Source organism: Strigops habroptila, chromosome 5 (genome assembly GCF_004027225.2).
Source record: "Strigops habroptila isolate Jane chromosome 5, bStrHab1.2.pri, whole genome shotgun sequence".
Classification (NCBI taxonomy): Eukaryota; Metazoa; Chordata; class Aves; order Psittaciformes; family Psittacidae; genus Strigops; species Strigops habroptila.
In genome coordinates this window covers 27453199-27473379 of record NC_044281.2, presented here as the reverse complement: position 1 = coordinate 27473379, position 20181 = coordinate 27453199, and positions in this window count along the sequence as shown.

The following is a 20181-nucleotide window of genomic DNA, read 5'->3' as shown; positions in this document are numbered from 1 at the left end:
TTGTTAATTACTGTTGGCAAGGTCCTGACAAGGTATTGGGAATGGTTTCCCTGCTTCTCATGCAGCTTAGACATCTTCTCGATAGTACTAAGAACCATCTCTGCTGAAGATCAGTTACTTCTGAGGCTTATAAAACTATAACCAAGAAATTATTTTCAGGAGGTGGGGGGCTGCTCTGAAGAAAAACTGCTTCCGAACACATTGCGCGTAAGATACTTCCCAAGGGGAAGGAGTCCTCCTCATCTGCCAACTGGTAATTACATAAATTCAAAACTATGCTGTACTTTTAGAATACCAAATATAGTTCTCGACAACAAAACATAAATAAATCGCTCTGCAAATGTCCTTTGCATGAAGTATCTGTAGGATGCTACTGTTTTATTGAAAGAGCTAATGGAATAGAGAATCCACTTCAGTTCACCATTGAAATAAATCATAGAAGCATAGAATCAACTAGATTGGAAAAGACCTTTAAGATCATCAAGTCCAACCTTTAATGACTAGATAGTTCTATTTCACCCATCCCACCTGTAGGCATGTCCCTTCAAACATATTTGTTTTGAAGTTCAAGAAAGAAATCTCTGGTCATCTGTTAATATCAGTGGCACAACCACAAAATGCTAATTCCTCAGTTTTCAAGTACTTTTTTGTTACTGAGTGAGTTCAATCACTATATCACCTCTGGGTTTTTTTTTTTTTTTTTTTTGTGGGGTTTCTTTTGGGGTTTTTTTTGTTTGGTTGGTTTTTTTGGGGGAGGGGTTTTGTTGGTTGATTTTGGGTGGTGGTTTTCTGGGGGGTTTGTGAGGGGGGTTTTTTTGGTATTTTGGGGTTGGAGGTTTTTTGTGTAGACATATCCATGTAGACCGGATATGTGAATACTGCCTCTACCTGGAAAGAATGTCAGTCTTCCTCCAGCAGATGTACCAAACTGCAGTACATTTTATTCTATGGTGCTTAAATACTTTAAAATATAAAGTATAAGACACTTTTAATGTAATAATTTGGAGGAAGAACTCAACCAACTTATTACATGCATACCATCAGCAAAGAACTATGAAACAGCATACATTCAGATGTGTTTAAAGATTAAATCCAACATAGCCAGGTAGATCTGGAAGTCAACATGCAAAAACAGTTTGAGGTCTGACCCAATAAGTTAATCCAGTACATTAAAATAAGATGCCATTAGAAAGAGTAACTTCATAAGAGACTAACATTAATCTTTGAGTCAGCCCAACAGCGTGTGACTTGTCCTACACAGCTGCTCAAGGAGGGGAGGGAGCAGGAAGGCTTCCTCTTTCATCTCTGCCCAACAGAGAACTAATCAAAACTGCTGTCCTTACACATCACAGGGTGACTTGCATCAGAGCTTGTACAGAGGAGCATGACAGAGACATACACTAAAAAAAACCTCTTAGCTCCTGGTATTAATACCAGAATTTATTAGAATAACACGCTCAAGAAATAGACACAAAGTGTACCGCTACCCGTGGGAAGCAGGGGCTAAATTAAGGAAGGTAAGAAAATGGTTCTGCTCCACAGAACAGAAAAAATGAATTAGGGAAAGCAGCCGCTACCTTTCAAATAGATTACACCATGCATGCCCCGCCTGACATACCCTGAACAACCTATGAAGAAGCAATTCTCTTTCCTCATACTCTTATGAGACATCATGTTGTCCATATACTGAGGCTTAATGAGAACTGCTGTCCAAAGACTGCTTGAGGCTAGAACTTGTAATGATGCAACTTCACCAAGCACAAAGCAAGCCACACCACTCTTCCTGCTGCAGGCACAGCTACAGCCCAAAAGGCTGCTCTGAATCACCCCTCTTGGAGCACCTACTCAAGTACTGGGCATCTCCTGAGCCTCCTGTCCTGAGGATATTTAGCTCCAGCTCCAGCCTAGCCCACAGTAGATATGCTAATCTTGCAAAACCTAAGTGCTCCCAAATGAAACTTTTCCACTCACAAGTGTATTCTGTGCTTAAATGCCATGAAAAAATATAAATTGTTCTCCTCAAACCCCAGCAGGTCCCTTAATGAGTAAGCTCCACTAATTAGTAACAGCTGTTAATGAAGTGAGCAGGTACAAATCTAACCTCTTCAATTAATGCATGAGATTTCTTAGACTGAACTAATATTCAAAGGGATGCTGTTAAGTAAAAAAAAATAAGAAAAACAACATTCAGAGGTCAATATTTTTGTTGCCAAGATCATACTATTTCTTCCAACCCCATGGATAGGCTCCATCAAACGTAAAACATATTTATACTAAAACCTTACAATTTTTATTCAGACTATGCAAACTTAAAGCCTGCCATTACTTTCACAAAACTAATGCATCCTTTCTAAATAAATTAACAAGGCAAGATGTAGAATATATACACTAATCCAAATATGGAACAACACTGTTAATGGTTGGTTGACTGTATAATTACATCTTTGGAAAAAATATAGTTTATAACATATGTTGTTTAGAAAGCTTGATTTGAAAGAGAAAAACCTCTTGTGCAACAGCAAACCATGGTAAAATCAGAGCATGGTCACCATTTCCAAACTCAGCTGCTTTGCTGCTAAACCGTACTTTGATTTGCCTCAACACTGTTGTAGCCTCAGTTTGTAATTAGAGAAACTTTCTCCCTACATCTTTCACATGTTGGCTAACAATTTATGTCCACAGCCAAAATAGAAGGCAATTCATAATCACTCCTTACAGGAGCTGAAAAATTGAAGAGCTCTTTTTGCACTTAAATCTGATCTGATAGTATTCCAAATACTGCAGTCACCTCAATACCCCTGTTTTCATTTTGTATCGTGTTGGTGAAAACCTAAAGTTTCATGATTATTTACTTTACAGAGAATCACTGCACAAGCAGATCTATAACTATACTGAAATGCCCTTCCCAAGGCTGAAATTAGCTGATTCTTCCCACTCTTCTACTAGTCAGGCACTGTTACAAGTCTCCTGGTTCTCAGATTCCCAGTGTTGAAAGAAAATTAAATCGGAGACTAACACTAATGTCATCATAAGTAGTAGATTTTCCATCCAAAGTGCTAAATTGCCAATTAAAAGAAAAATTTTCAAATGAATACTCAATACAAACAGTTTGCCTTCTAACTATATTCTAACACTGATCCACATAAATAGAGCGCAAAATGTTCTTTAATATAAAATGTTATGGAAATCAGCCTGTTACTGCAGAAGCCATAAAAGAAGGGAAAAAGAGAATGAGAGAAGGGGAATGTATTCACTAAGTTACTTCTGAAACGTTTACCTAACCCTAATTAACATCCTTCATACTGTAGGTAGAGCTGTGCAGATACCCGGTTAGACCTCTTAAAGAACTTTCTGGGACTTCTCAGTGACGAAGTGGCAGGTAGGGAGATATGGCTAGGGACTAAGAGTTATATATTTACATAGTGGCCTTAAGGATCCCCATTTTTAAATTCTTTATCCCACAAAGTATTAGATTTAAGTTTATAATCACTTTTTTTAGGCAATTAAAACTATAAAATCATAGTTTACATAACTGCATAAGAACAGAAATCTAAGATTTCCCAGTAGAGGTATTTTTCCTCTTGCATGGTATGCCCTAGAAATCTTGAAATACAGAAGAAATAGAAAAGAATAGAATCATCAATATGTGACAATTTAAAGCGCTGACACAACTTTGGGGAAAAAGTGCAGCTCCAAAGAGCATTACACTCATAAAAAAAATAAAAACAATAAAAAACCGAGCTGATGGCCTTTTTTGTCTTTCTTTGGAAATAAGCTTTCTATGTTTGGTCTTTGCAATTTTTCTGTGTATGTATGCCTGGAGATTTGCACAAATTCTCAAGCCAAAACCTGCACAAGCCAATGGAAAAACCCTATTCATATGAGTGACTTTCAGATCATTCCACTGGAGATCCAAATTCATAACCATAGTCTGGACATTGTTCCTGTACCAATATAACTTAATTATTTCACTTCTTCAAGACATCGTCCCCAGTGTAGCTGCAGTATGACAGCACAATCTTGCTTCAAACCTTCCATTACAGAATACATTCCCTCCCCTCTGAATATTCTCTTTTTATCAAAGAATCTGTAGGCAGAACTGGGAGTGTCTTACTCTTAACTGACAAAACTTTCATTTCAGACTAACTACTGAACATTGCAGACTTAAGTCCCATACAGTCATGTAAGATTGCAAAGAACTCCTCTGATTTCAGATGATGTGTTGTGAAGGAGCTGGGTGGTGGCAGGTATTAGACTTGATGGGATTTCTGGATGCCAGCCCTAAAAACCAAGCAGTTGTCAAACACATGCTGAATAGACCTTAGAGAAAGTGGGTGGAAGCAGGTCCTGAATCTACTGCAATAGCTAAACAAGGAAGTAAAATAAAATAGCAAAATAGAAGTTGCTTCAGAAAGTGGCAACTTATTTCTACATTAAGGTTGGTATACATGTGAACTCCTCTGTTTCAAACGAAAGATAACAAGAAGATTATTTTGAAATAAAAGTTGTCATAATTTTCACTTCATTTTTAATCTTTCCCTATTCCATGCAGATTTCCTTCTAATTGATCTCTTCAGTGTTCAAGGACAGTCCTGAAAGCACAAATTTCAAATATAAAAAGAACATTGAAATACATTTAAAAATTTCATTTAAAGAAAAGTATTTTCCTTCAACATGCTGTTGGTCAGCAAGAAATTCTGACTAGAAAAGGATTTTATTTTTTTCCAGAACTCAACTTTCCCTGAAAACAGCAAAAAAACACTTCTTGCAATTTGCCAAGAGCCGATTTTCTGCTCAACAGAAGTACTTCTGAACATTTCACTGACATGGTGTCTACTGTTAGGTTGTAATAAGACCTGAAATCCCATGTTTCTTCTGGCCTTCAGGATAAATCATGAGAATCTGAGGCTCTGACAGACATCTGCCAGCAAACCTACCTGAAATGGTTTGATACTACCACCCTTAAATGTTTTCCCTATCCCTCTGCAAGAGGCTAGTGACCCCAGAGAGATTTCCCATGTAATACAATCATAAGCCAAGTGGCCACCTTCACTTTCAAAGATGGTACAATGTTGTGGTTCTTTACTAAAAAACCGATAGAACAGACTATTTTAAGTTGAGGATGGGACATTCAGTATAAAGATACTCAGGTTTTTTCACTTTCACTCAAGTGTTTTTAGCAGTGCAAAAATTCACACATCTTCCCCATTTCTAAGTTACTCCACTCAGAGAAAAGCAAAAACCACAGGCAGTATCAGATATCAGAGATATCAGATAGACCGCCAGGATGAGTATCTGGACTTTGGTTTGCTTATTCATCCATAACATGATGTGCAACTGATCTGAAGCACTGCCATTGCTAATTAACACAGTTGCGGGGTAGTAATGCCTGAGAGATCCTGATGCCTTTAGAGAATGCAGAAGAAAAGATAAACCACACAGTACGTCTGCAAGCCATGCCAGTGGGGGGAGGGAGGGGGGGGAGAAAAACCAACAAACAAACAAACAAACAAACAAAAAAAAAAAAAAACCCAAAACCCACACCCACAAAAAAACCAGAGTGAAATTTATAAGTAAAAACTAAGTACTCAAGAATAACACAAAGGAAAAATTCATGGTCTTTTTCACAGTGTTGCATCAAAACAGCCAAATCCAGCTTTCATCATTAAGTAAAAAGTACACAAATATATATTTAACTTGAATGGAACTTGGACATCAGGACACAAAGAAAGTCTAGGGAGTTCCTGCTTCACTGCAGAAAACTGATGCTTCTTAATTTGCTCTGCACCTGGACTTTAAATCAGCCTCCACATATTACTCATTAATGTTGGTGCACAGTAGCACTTGGTAACAAAACTGACAGCTAGAACAAAGCACTTTCAATACAGACATCCCATTGACATTGAGGCTTGATTAAGGGGACCTGCTTGTTACAAATTATTACTCTCAAGTTACAAGTACGTACAAATGGAACTCCAGATATCACACCAAAAGTCAAAAAACAATTAATGCAACAAAACAATAGCTCTGGTGACACCACTGAAATGGTCTTTCCACACACACAGTTTTACTTTCTGTGTGCATGGTAGACCTCAAGACAGCATGACTTTCTGGAACGCCCACTAAGTAAATGACATTTCTATCAGAAATAAGGTTGAGGTATTTAATAGAAGAGCAAATTTACATCCACTTCTGGACTAATTTTGCCAGTATACTAAACAGTAGCAAAAAGACCAAAAAAGCCCTCTGCTTATTCAATTATCTCAATTAGATTTACGATACATGTTGATAATTAACAAGTTTAAAGCAGAGTTATACTCAGAAAAATATAGTACTTTTTAATATAATTTGTCTTCTCTGTTTAATCTTTGAAGAGTGGCCCAAGCTCTTGAATCATTAGATCAAGAAAGTTGAGTATGGAAGTCAGTAGTAAAAAGTATGAAGCTCTAATACATATTGCTCAGCCGCTCAAGTAACTGCAACAATCTAGAGCACACCAAGGGATATATTATTATAGCAAGGTTCTGAGAAACAAGTAGAGTATCTACCAGCCTGTATCTATTGGAACAGTTTGGCACCCACAATGCACACATGCCTCAGAAGTTCTCCTCTAGAGACAGTCCAAGCAGTTTTCTCCAAGAGGAAACTCAGGCACTATTCGCAAGATAATCTTCTGCATGATCCCTCTATCTCCAATAGTGATATGAGATCAATGTGCCAAGTTTGGCTCCCTCTGAACAGGACAGTCAAACTAACATGGATACCATGTGTCACAATATAAAAAAAATAAAAAGCAGTCAAAAGATCAAGTGTAAAAAGCATGAAAAATGGGTTAAAAGAAAGGTGCATCTCTCTATACAGAATAGTGAGTATAATGAACTCATTTCTTCCTCACAGAAGAAAGAGGGGAGTGGGTAAGGAATTATGAGAAGAAAGTCTGAAGTGTGCAAAGGCGTGGAGGCAACAATACATAGTGAGAAAAGGAAAAAATATAAGTCAATCTCTGCGAAAGGTACTAAGCCAAGTCTTAGAACTATGAAAAAAGAAAAAAAAAAAAAAAAGTGTCTTCATACGCAAAACCAAGAATAGAAAAAATATAGGCAAAAAAAGGTTTAAATCCTTTTTCATGTAATGTTGATAGTAACTGTGAGGTCAATTTTTATTTCATTTTAACTCATATAACTAAACTAGGCAATTTATTCAAGTGCTAACAAGAGATGATGGTGAGCATGAATACACTTGCCTTTATCTATGGGCTTGCAAGTGTCAGTTGCACTTCCACAGCGTAAGACAAAGTGAATGATCTTTGACAGACTTCTGGAAAGTACAACATATGCTGGCCCAGCGATTTATTGTGGGAGTGTGAAGAAATAAGCCTGAAGTAATCGAAAGTTTCTACAGTTTTAAGATACTGCAGCATTAATTCATAAAAGCTGGTCTATATCTGGTGGGCTTATGAAAACAAGGGGGTTCATTTTCACTGTCTCTATTGATCAAGATGTTTGCCTGAAAACAAAAGTTAATAAAACTTGTATTTGCAGAGTTTCTGCATAGAGAGGGTACCAAAGAAATTATATAGAAATATGATCCAGTAAAAACATTTCCATTTTTTTCCATGTTTTTTGGGTTCGGTTCAAAATTCTGAAGTATAAGGATGGCACATGCTGAGAAGGAGGTCTAAAAATGAGCATAGGTAGGCTTTGAAATATGCCAAGTTTTACACTTCAACTACTACAGACAAACTTAATTGTTTTTCAGTCATAGCTTACACAAAGGATCTTATCTAATCGCTGTTAAATCAGTATGTTTTCCTCTCTATCACCAGATAAGCCAAATTTTATTTTAGGTTTTAAGGTAAAAGTCAAAAATAGAAATAATAAAGAATATACCTACTTTCAGGAAGCTTTAAAGCATTGAAAGCATCAAAACTATCAAGTGTGATAAAAAACAGGGTGAATTTTATCCAAGATATATTTTAAAAATCTGAATACATTAGCACAATCTATTTCATATATTTATCTGAACTTTGTACAAGTGCCAGTACAAAGACAGCTCGCAGTGGCTTCAAGATTTTCTTCCATCTTGTGCAAAACACTTTACCCAAGAAGAAACACCCATGTGTTTGCTAGTTTTAGGTATATCAGGTTGTTGGTTTTTTTTTTTTACAAAGCTAACTTAAAGATTACAAGGACAAGCTCCTGGTTATGCTACATCTGTAGGAACTGTAGTTTCTCAACTTCACTAAAAATTGTACTGTTGGTATTTCAAGTGAGGCAATACACCTACCTATGCTATAATTTTTAGTCTGTCCATTCCCCACCCCTCCCTATTTTTAGTTAACCTGTATGTTAGCTCTGTTGCCAAGAACTTTGGAGATGATCAACAAATACTCAAATTGGCTAAACTACTCATTTCACCATGCAAGCTACACAGGAACGAATCTTAAATAGTTTCTCTAAAGTCACTGCAGCACTGCAAATGCTTCTGTTATGAATATTTCTGTTTGATACCAATAGCTCAAGTGATCCAGTCTCAAGTGAGTCCAGTAGGTTGGACAGTTAACAGAATTTAGCACCAAAAATACATCAACCTTAAGGAAGATAAAGACAACAAAAACCTCCTCAGGTTTCTTTTGTCAACCCATACTGCATACATACATAAATACAATCCATTTATATATATGCCTGTGTGTATGTATAATCCATAAATCATTGCACATATGCTTTTGAAATAAAATATTGACACTGACTTGTTTACTTCGTAAATTTACTTCCGCACTGAGATTGAAGATATAACAAGATTCAGTCACACTGAGAACTTCAGCATAAAAGAACCCCAAAAGAATAATTTAAGTCTCTCTTGACTGAGAGCATTTAATGAATCTTCTAGATGTTAAGAGGTTTTATATGCTTCAAAAAAAATAATAAAAAAAAATAATAATTTCCCAAATGCAATGCCATGATATTGCCTCTGAGAGCTAAGAGATAAAGTGACACACATATGCTGAACACATGGATATGAAGGAAGTGGTTACCTTGGCAACAACCACTGTGTAAAAGCTTCCTTCTGCTAAATTAGAATAGTGACTATTGGAGAAAATATGTTTTTTTCACAGTCAGATCCTGAAAATAAGTTATTATATTTCATTTGTAGATTTTTGAAGGCTTACACTTTCTGCAGTTAAACTACCCTTGCTTTATCCCTTGTACCTCCAAGTTCTAATACATAACACTTTTGTAGTATTTGGTTTCTATCGATTTCCAAATTCAGTAATTTTTTTTCCTGACCCACATAAAGCTGCACACATATTTGAATAGACTGTTTGCCACGATGGTCTGCAGAATATCTGTAGATAATGTATATACCAAAAACGTTAAGTGAAACACACAGTATTTTGAAATATTTTAACTAACAGATCTCAAAGGTACATGCAAGAACCTGTTATTGAGAAAAATGTATTTGTAGTGATTATGAATAGCATTTTCAAAGACCACCTAATGAATCAAGGAACGCAGTTTCAACTGAAGGATTTCCATGTACCCAAATCACTTTGCTGTTTCTGAAAATCCTGCATTACAGATAACCAAAGAATGTATACTCTGGGAGCATTCCCCCAGGACACCCTTTGCCACAAGCAAAAAAGCCACATTTTGCTTAGAAGAGTACAAAGAACATTGTTTTCACATGTGCTACAAGCCATAAAATACTTTCAAAAGGTTGATAAATTTATGACCTGTAGCAAAAGACCAAAAGTCACAGCTCAGTGTGACAGGAGGAGCGAAGGAAACCTCAAGGACATGGTTGATACTTGACTAGTCATCACTGAAGAATACAGCACTCATTTTTTGCATCATACATATAGACAAAGACAAATTCCTATTCATACAGTCATGTCTTCCTGGAACCATGTAGGTTTCCTACTGCCTAGAGCAGGTTCAGAGTTTACAATTTATCTTTCAGATGCAAAGTACACCTACCAATTTATATTAATGTTTCTGTCTTTTAACCATGTAAATTACTTATTATGATCTTGCTTCTATTCAGTGTGGTCAGTCACTATGATAATCTCACATTATTTAGTTATCACTCAGAGATACATTATACAGTATTTTAGCACGTACGTTATGGCCAGCCTGACTACTTGGTGGACAAAGGGATACAAAGGTTATGCAGTTTAGTTTGCCTAAGTTACATTTTTACCTTGTTTATTGTACTATAATCTGTGTTCATCATATTCTACAGCTTTACAGATGCCTAAGAAATACTTTCTGAATGCTATTCTAATATGCTAATTGTTACCAATTATTACTCACTTCAGTTACAATTATGGTTATGAAATCATGAACCAGACAAACCTCAGGTATGTGACTTTCCAGATGTCCTACCATAACTAAACAATGAGAAGGTTATAATGTCCCACATTTACAGTTATGGATTCCCCCCAGAGTCACACCAGAGGAAGGAATCAGGGTAGTGAAGACAACTGGCAACTGCAAATAAAAATTTCTGCCTCTTCCACCTTCAGCTCCATACACAGCTGCAACATAGGAGCAACAATAAATAGGATTAGAAATCTTTCTTTAATTTACAGAGGTACATGGCAATTGTTTGAACCAGAAAGTACAGCATCCATAACTGCAAGAAACATGCTTGAGTTGTGCTGTATTCCCTTCCATGAGAGAAACCCACTGTGGATTGTACCAATGGACAGAAGTCACAGATATATCAGACTGATATGTACAGAGCCAGCACTGTCTATAACATGCCTTATTATTCCACTCATAAGAGGTGCTGGGGACCTGGTGAGGAATGTTCCCTCTGGAAAAAGCTATCATAGCAACAGTACTAACAGTATGACATCAATCTAATCAGTGTCAGTGTCACTCCTACTGATTTCTCATCAGTAAGATTAGAAACACTTCAACAACAAAGTGCCTAAATTCTTGAGATAATCTGGGCCCTAGTGCTTCACTTAAACTCTCCTCCTTGTGATAAAGACAAATCCATTTTAAGGACACAGCACACGAAAAAGTCCCATCTTCTGTAAATGCTTTCAGCATACATCTTCAGAGAAAACCCTGAACTTGCGCATTCTGTCACTTCAATAAGCTTGAAACTTGCCTCCCCTACGTCAAATCATTCCTATTGCTCACTGATGATGCCCTACAAGCAGTGCATGACACAGTGAGATTGTTGCTAAGAGAACATGTATGCTAATTTATGACTTGCTTACTTCCATTTCCTGATCATTTGAAAACTACTTCTAAATCTTGTTATGCTGGTATCATTTATTTGAGGAGAAATGCCATTATAACATCATTTGGCCCTAACACCTCTCCCACGGAGTTAACTGTTTGTGACCACACTAGTCAATTATTGTAATTCTTTTCCAGCAGAGATCTGCTGCTGCTCATAGCCTGCACAAAACACAGAAACTTTTCTCATGATGTACACAGGCCCAAGGAAAGATACACTAAAGAGGATACAAAGACCACATGCTAATGAATGAAAGACATACTAGGTAGCCAAATCATGAAGAAACAGCTCAAGTTTTCAATTGCCTCAAAAGGTTAAAATAAAATTCTGCATAGTGTTACAGATGTTTCTTAAAAAATGCAACCAGACTAGAACAGAGTTTCACACCACAGTACCATAATTAGCTTCAGCCTCCTGGTACAATTATAAAAAGCAACAGCTGCTAAACTACACTCTGAGCCCTTCAAAGAATGTCTTTAGTTCTAACTCTGCCTAAAAATTGAATGTGTTAAGGCTTTTCAGCCTCCAATACGCTGCAAAACTTTTTTATGAACTATAAACATTCAAGTCTCATCATAGAGCATTCATATGGCTGATGGTTTGTATGTATCTTGCTCTGATAAGAAATAGTTGCAAAAGACTGAAGCTAAGTAAAGAGAGATTACGTACTTAATATTCCGATCCAGAACCAACTGAGAAAATATTGGACCACCCAATTCCATATTCTAAATGCTCTTATAACTGCTAATTACTGGACTAAGAGCTATTCCCTTTCATATGACTTTAAAGTAAATGTCATGGAAATGCACATCCAGGAGCATTGTTCAAATTAGGGATTAAGAAAAAAGTGTAAACTTTACCTCAAAGCTATGTAGTTTATAAATTAACATTTATTCCATGTAGTTGCGTGATAATTTCACTCTCCAGATGATGGTCTATTTCAGTAGTATTTCATAAGAAGATACCTTTTATGCTGCATTTCTCCAAATCAAGGAAGATATGTCATTCAACATGTAAACCTTTGACTAACTCAATTTTCTGGTGTAAATCGGTTCCAATAAACTTTGGTGGAAGAGTTTTCTACTAGAAAATTCCATTCATCTAAATTATAGTTTCACAGTACTATATCAAATCTGATAACACTTTGATTCCTAACACTTCTAACTCTATAAACCAGTGTTATGTATTGTTTCATATGCTGGTTCAACAGCACACATGTGATGTGCTGCTTTTCACATGTAATTAGCATATAGGAGCCTACGGTTAATGATTTGACATTACTGAAATGGTACAACTATTGAAATAAAGCATTTCTAATGCTGCTATAGATCTAAGACTGGTGGAAGAGCAGAGCATACAATACTTTGCTATACTACTATAGCTATTCATTTAAGAAGTCTTGATGGTATGTATTTCTGGGGCATGATTTTTGAGCAGAAAGGTCATGCTCATGAGTCAGCAGGTAGCAGGACTCGCATCTGTTAACATGAGATTATGAGAGCTGCCATACTAGATTGAAATAAAGATCTATCTTATCCAGCACAGGCAGAGCAGCACGCTGTAGAAGAATAACACAGGAAACGGGGCAGATACAGGATAATCTTTTGGATATAGCTACCAACATTCCAGCAAGCAGCAGTTCAGAAATTGAGGAAGGTAAACACTGAAAGTAGTTTCTCACAAGCAGCCTCACCATGTCAATGATGTAGTTCAGGATGTTACGGAAATATACAAGTTCAAAATTTCATCCTAGGAGACATTAACCCTCATTTAAAAATCAAAGACTTTAAAAAAAAAAAAGAAGGGGGGGGGAGAATATGCTTAATATGTAGATTCAAATATAACTTAGTGATTCACAAAAAAACAACATTTTAGCAGGAAACTTAATTTTCAATTATTACACAAGTAGTTTATGCCCAACAAGAGCCACAGACCCACCAAGTGAGCATCTAAGCAGAACTATTCTTCCCTTTTTATTCTAACCCTAGTCCAAAGAGTCTAAATTGACCAGCTAGGCAACAGTAGTAGGGAAAATAAAGGGTGCAGTGAGCTGAACTGATTTGCTTCCTGCCACTTCCCAGATGAGTGTCATAGGATGTAGACAGAACTAAGGCCCTCTGAAATCCAAATCAACCCTCTAGACTGGGATTTATACCACACATCTTGCCTCCAAACACCTGTCTCAGTGAAACTATATAGGCCATTTAGAGATTGCTAGGTCTACACAGTTATTATTTTTACATAAAGGACCTACAAGACAAAGCAATAAATAAAGCAACTCAGGTTCAGCAAACAATGTGGATGTTGCATTTTTATATCAAATAGATGTTGAAATTAATATGCTGCAGGAAATGGAAAAAGAAGAGGTGTGAAAGTCTTTTATATCACACTTCAGCAACTGCATGTAGCTCCTTGCTACCAGAGATCTGCTTTCCAACAGCAAATAATAAAATTATACTTTTTGTGCTGTTAATTATATGCAAATTAAAATTGGGTGCACATTAATGCAAAGAGTTGAATATCCATTTAATCAGATCCTCCCTGCAGGGTCCAATGATAAAAATGACAGAAGACTTGCATTGCTAATTCTGAACTTCTCACATCTTGTACGTACTTACCTTGTAAACGAACTGCTACTGTGACACCTGCCTGCTGGGCTGAAGGTTTATGTTGATTAGGTCTACAGGAGCTACTGGTAATCCTCCTGAAGGGAAAGTTCAGTTCCCTGAGCTAGGAAACCTAGAGAGCAAATCCCTGTAGTAACTGGAATCATTTAGCTGCTGAAATATTTAGCTGCTGTAATCAACAACAAGCCCCTAACATTCAAGATCATTTGATAAGGATTTAGGCTGTAGTCTATTCTAACATGCTCCATAATGAGGCCACAGATCTATTGTTTAGATCTAGCTTCCCTCTCTTATATCAGCAGGGAAGAGAAGTGCCTCTAAACTATCTGATTACATATATAATCTCCCTTGAGTTTTCTTTCCTGAAAAAGAGCTGCTGAATATCCTACCTCTCAGTCTCCAGTTTAAATTTTTTTTTTTTTCCAGCTTTCATCTTCGCTTCTAATTCTAGCATTGAAATTTCCCAAGGAATAGAAGGGCAAAGGCATCCTTGATGTAGATTTTCTGTATTAATAACAGTGACAAGAGGGCCCTTAACCCTGTTTAATAGCTAAAAAGACAAGTGGCAGGGGACAAAACCAGAAATTTATACGAATGAGACCACATCCTATTATGCTGCCTCACATGGTGACAGCATAGACTCATGAATTTTCATCTGACATGACAGTCAAGATCATTCCTAGGGTCTTACTGCAGAGAATGCAGATTTGCCTTTCTCCCCGCATCACAGGGCTTTTCAAATCAGCACCAGTTGGACTACCTTCTGTTTAAGTTATCCTTATAGGGAAGAAGGATGAAAATATTCCCCCCCACCCCAGTGCATTGCTAAAAAGGAATGGTTTTAGGCAATGCACTAAATTGCTAAAAAGGTAAAGGAAAAAGGTAAAGTTCCCGTTGGAGTGGTAAATCCCACCAAGCTGAAGATAGATTCCTTATTGTTGAGCTGCACAGTGTTGCTCAAAACCCCCCAGCAGTCCTGTTTAGTAGTTAATGCAGGGATAAGACTGAGTTAGGGAGAGGTCATTTGACCAGTGTATCAAGAGTGGTACTTTAAGGGATGGATGTGTGTCATGGAAACATTTCCTTTCAGCCAACAAAGACTGCAGAGAAATAAGCTGATCATAAATTGGAAGATGTAAACATTATTGATGATGGCAGTTAGCCCTGCTGCAAACCTGTCCTCCCAGAGTGAATCACTGCAGAGCAAGCATACAGCTCAGTGGAGGCCTTGCTAGGACCTAGTGCATCTCCATGTCTAGAAGGCATTCAATTATAGCTGTTATCAAGTCAACCTCAATAAGAAATTATTTCTTTTGATGGCATCTAGAAAGCTTAGAAGGAAGCATTTACCACAGACTTCACAGCTCAGCCTACCTAATGCAGCACATCTGCCTGTAACACACATTCTCCCATTACTTTTCTTCAAAGGTGTGAGCTAGAGTAAAACAGTTTTATAATCTAACTCATTTCCTTGGCTTTAGTTGTTGCTAAGATCACATTGCTTATTAAATGAACATACGGTATTTTATTTTAAAACTTGCTACAATATGTTACACATTCTGAAATCTCTTATTACAGATGTGATAAAGAATTACAGACTTCATAGTGTATTCCTTATTTGTTAAACTATGATCACAATATTTTCTGCAAAGCATGTGTTAATTTTTAACCAGACTGTCCATGATGACTTTTTAGACACAACTGTGCCACTTGCAAACAGGAGTCTTTATTTCATAGGTCATTGGTTTAATATAGTGCAATGGCTCCCTAGAAGCTTTTTTAGTATGTCCATTTAGCCACTACCATGAGAAACAGAGCTGTAGAAGAACTGTTTCCTAGAAGGAACCTTCGCGTTTCTTTGCTTTGTCCTTCTGAAAATCACTTTCTTGGTGTCCCAGATTTTTCTCTCGTAAGGAAAGTTGACTGACTTGAACCTTCCTTATCAGTCATATGTAAGCCATGTTTTTACTTGAACCAGTATTTATTCCTAACATTTAAATCTACTAAAAATGAAATTAGTATTTTCTTCACTGGGTTAAATTCATTATTAAGAAGCTCAGCTATAAGTTGAAAATAGATAAATGGTATTCTCTTCTGTGTATAAAAAAAGATGCAGAAGACCACAAAATCCACAAACTAAAAGTCACAAAGACATGGGGAAAGGCATTCAAAGCTGTTTTAACATCTGGAGATGGATTTCAGTGCTCATTTCCATTTTTAAACTGAGTAGACAGCACTTACTAAGCTGAAATTGTGTCATTTAGGTATCTAAACAGTTTTGAAAATTAAATGTGTGTTGAGCTTAGGAAATTTGCTACAGCTAATAACTCTTCTGTTCGGTGACTGTTGAAAATACAAGTCAAACTTTTTAAGAATGTACTTTTCAAAATTATGTATCATCTCATCACAGGTTTTTTTCCTTAAGTAACTTAACAAATCATTTAATTTTCATTTCAGGAAGTGAGGTGTGCTCCTTGAAAAAATCCTAGGTAACAAAGTATCCTCAAAACAGACAATAAACATCATTCATCACTCTAATATCACAAAATTCAAACATTAATATGAATAAATGTATGCTAAGTAATATAATTACTTACATATATATATTTTCAATATACCCTCTCTGTTAGCAAAAAATATTACCAATTATTGCCATAAGATTATTTCTAGTTGCAAATCAGTGTTTTAATTGTTTATACCCACCAACAGGACTAAAACTTTCTTTAGGAAAATAATTAAATACAGATTAAAATTAATTATTTAAATACAAGTTTCCTGCCTGCTGACTTAAATCATGATTAAAATTGGTGATTAAATCAAGCCACCCTACTGTGACCTACCAAAAAAAGTTTTCTGAATTGTAATCAAATAATATGCAGCATTCAGCATTAATTGGAGTGTTTTATGGTTAGGCTTGGTTTCTGGAATGAGACATGCAAGTGCTTCCATGGGACTGAATTCTTAATTTCTCGTTTTTCCTTTCATTACATATGCCAGTTACAGAATATTATTACTTAACATTTACAGTCTTATTTGTAAAGCAGACTGTATGAGATTGCAGTGCATTAAACTCTACCGTAAGAAACAGTATTTCTAGAAGAACTGAGATATATGAAATGACTAACAGGCTGGCAGAGATGCAGTCATGGTGTATCTGTAACATCAAAATATCTAAAATAGTGCCCTATAAAAACTCTCTGGTCTAATTTGTTCGTATCATTAATCTATGACCTATTATTATAACTCATTCAATTCATTTCTAATAGCTAAGAAAATCTTCTGACAATATCTATGTATGTCTCTTGTCCAACATACGCAGTTCCTATAAGTGTCTCTGTATTTACACTCAAAAATGAATACACTGTCTCCCATACACTGTACATATCCAGTTTCTTGGAGCTCTAAATATATGTTGTCCCATATTGTCTTTATGTAACAGTAAGAAGTCTTTCTAAATTCCAATGCTGCCCACTAGCAACTCCACTTTGGATGTCAGAAAAACAAACCTCTCTCACAATCTGTGCATATATAACTTTCAATCTCATGATGTTTAAGTGAGCTTACAGTTGGGTATTTATCATTTGTGTACAGAAATTTAAGACAGAAAAGGAAGTTATTAGGAAAAAATAAGATGCAACCATAACATCCCAAAGAGCATACAAAGACAGTCTCTATCAAGAAAATGTCTCCTCATTCCCTAAAAATCCTCAACTATCTGTATCAAAATGTCAATAAATTTTTTTCACATTCCAGATATTTTTTCATTAGTAGATCTGGTAATCTACTACTGGGGCCAAATGATATCTTTAGATCTCTTATTAAAAAAAGAAGGTAGGAAAAATAGTACAGCAAGAAATGACATTAAGAAGATGCAGTTTATACAAATGATAATGCATGACAATTTATAGTTTTATCATCATAAAGAGAAATGTTGCATTGACCTATGGATCTTTAGTACTGCATAGGAAATGGACATAAAGAGTTGTTTATTAAATGTCAGTCAAGTGTTAGCATAACAAAAAAAAAAAAAGGGGGGGGGGCAGGTGGGAAGAAGAGAATAAAGCAAAGAAAACCAGACCATATCGTTCCAAATCTTACGCTATTTCAAACTCCCAAAGTCCTGGGGGAAAGGGAATTGGTTACAATTCTGCCACATCTCCACAATCTTCTGTTCAGCACAAGAGTGAACAACAGACAAAAGATATTTTGACATCCAATACTTCTCTCCATTTAAAGGTATAGCAGATACTGTTAGCTAGGAAACGAACATGTTCTTGAATGACATGTTTACAATTACTTTGCCATTGCTCTGGATTAAAAAATAATAGTAATAAAGAAAAAAGATACCTACAGTAAAGCTATTCAATTTCATTCACAATCACAGTGTCTGCTGGAGGCTAACCGACAAGCTAATGTGTTAGTCAGTGGTGTGTCTCTTTGAAGTTAATCAAGCCAATACCTACACCCCAGAAATCGTGGGCTGGACTTCAAAAGATTGCAGAAGAGGAATCAAGAGGTCCCGAGGGGAAAAGTATGATGGATGACAACGAGTTGCCCATTTAGATAATTATGTAAATGGTCACAAAACTATGTCTGTAAAACTCCAAGACACTAAAGGGAGACGCATTCATAGAAATGAACTAACTTGATCTGAAATGTGAGAAATAGTAAAATTTGCAGAGAGATTATATCTCTAATACTTTAATCAAAAGCTTTCCTTCTCAACATAACAGTTATTAAAACTTTGCTGGAACATCCAAGTTAGAGTCACCATTAGTTCTTACTATTTCACCTCTGCTTGCATAGTAGATGAATACAGTTAATTTTAACATAACCAAAAGCTCGATGCTCAAGATATCACTGGGCATCTGCCATAAAGTTCACTAGATTAAAAAAAACCAAAAAACATCTCCCTCAGAAAATAAGCAAACTAGAGTGATGAAAGAAGCAGAAAGCTGTCATGTGTTTAATTTTCTCCCTTGATTTTCCAGAGTAAGAAAACCACATAATCCTCCAGTGATATGTTTTCAGGCCTGTACAGTTTAGGACACAGACCCACATTCATATGCTCTCGCTGCTGGCCAAGACAGACTTGATGTTAAAAGATAACAGTGTTCCTCTACATCCTCATCTCTACTTCCCATGAGAGATGGCAATAGAAAGATACTACTGTTGCTTCAGATTTCATTTTGCAGCTTCCAGGGTAACAAGGTTCTAATTTTGTTCTTACTACTCACTACCCTTCAGACAATGAGCATTCTCTAACCATTGCTATTACACTAGCCATTATCATGTGTTATCTCACATTTTTCTTCTAGCTCTTGCACTCACCTATGGCCCCAGTGTACAATCAGATGCCAGAGTTAATCTTTTATTAAACATGTACAGTACCTAGCACAACAGGGCTAAAGTGCTTGAACAGAAGTTATAAGTTGTTACAAAACAAATAAAAATCGTAGTTAATATTATCAATGTTTTCAGGACCAAATGCTTCCAATGCACAGCTTGCTCCACAGTGTGACACTGTAGGGGAACACTGCTTAAATTATAAGAATGTGATGCCACACCTTGCTAGCAGCCTTCCTAAAAAACCTCACACACAAAATAAAAAGCCTTGAAACAAAGTTAAGTTGCCAGAGCAGGGTCAGAGGATAAATCACAACTCAGCGAGTAATCTGTCCTCCTCCTGTGAGCTGTAAACCAGGAAAAAAGATGAGGAGGTTCTCAGGTTGGTCACAGCACAAATGGTAAATCTCACAATTTATCACTAGCTAATAGGAAAGAAAATATTAAAAGACAAATATGTAATATTAATAGAAGATAATTTTAGGTGCTTAACATTCTTTATAATGAATAATAATGAAATTACTTTGAAAATTTCTGTTAGTCTATAAGCTTTCTTTTTGCAAATAAAGAAACTGAAAATCACAGCAGTTCAGGCTTCGCACACTTTTTCTCTATTCACTACTTGTTATAGTTGTACAGGAAAATATTAGTGGTTGTTGACGATTAACTTAGATATAGAAGGCGTAGGGCATTAGCCTGTCTTCAGCCTAGGCCAACATTTCTCTTATAGGATTCAGGATCAATTAGATCTCGCCCATCTAATTCTTCTATCTCTTTTTGTCAGTAGAACATACAGGTCCAGAAACTTCAGGAATGTTGTATTCATTGGTATCAGAACACACTATAGACAAATAACATGCTTACGTTCAGTAGAGTAAAAGAAGTATAAAACTACCTTCTCCACATACATGCCTGGGGCAGATTCATCAGCCCTTTGGTCCTGGGAGGAAAT